This window comes from Scardinius erythrophthalmus (assembly GCF_964197995.2).
Source record: "Scardinius erythrophthalmus genome assembly, chromosome: 21".
NCBI lineage: Eukaryota > Metazoa > Chordata > Actinopteri > Cypriniformes > Leuciscidae > Scardinius > Scardinius erythrophthalmus.
In genome coordinates this window covers 36,983,566-36,984,121 of record NC_138241.1, presented here as the reverse complement: position 1 = coordinate 36,984,121, position 556 = coordinate 36,983,566, and positions in this window count along the sequence as shown.

Here is a 556-nt window from a genome sequence, read left to right as displayed (position 1 = left end):
ATAAAATCTACAAAATGAAACACAAGTGTGATGTTTATCTAAAGTAGTTTTTTGCTTACTAGTTTGGTTGAAATGGATCATCGAAGGTCAGCAGCAAAAGATTTTGGTTAATAAAGTGAGATGATCTGACAGAGAATAATACGCACACCTGCAGTTATTAAATGAGTTTTTCCTGCATGTGAGATGAACAACAGTGTGTGTGGGTCGACACTAAACTATTTAATTAACTTTGTAAGTGAACTCTATACCTCTCTGATATTCTACTCTTTCTTTAAAGTCAACTAATCACATTTAACAGTGACTTTATGGGGGATTTGTTGTCATGTTTATTTCGTCTGTATGTTTGTATCGTGAACATCAGCAGATCTTCAATCTCATGATCCAGAAACACTTCAGTTCTACTGTGACTCCACACACACACACACACACACACACACACACACACACACACACACACACACACACACACACACACACACACACACACACACACACACACACACACACACACACACTTTATTAAGAAATAAACAGACACAAGAGCATGTTAATACTT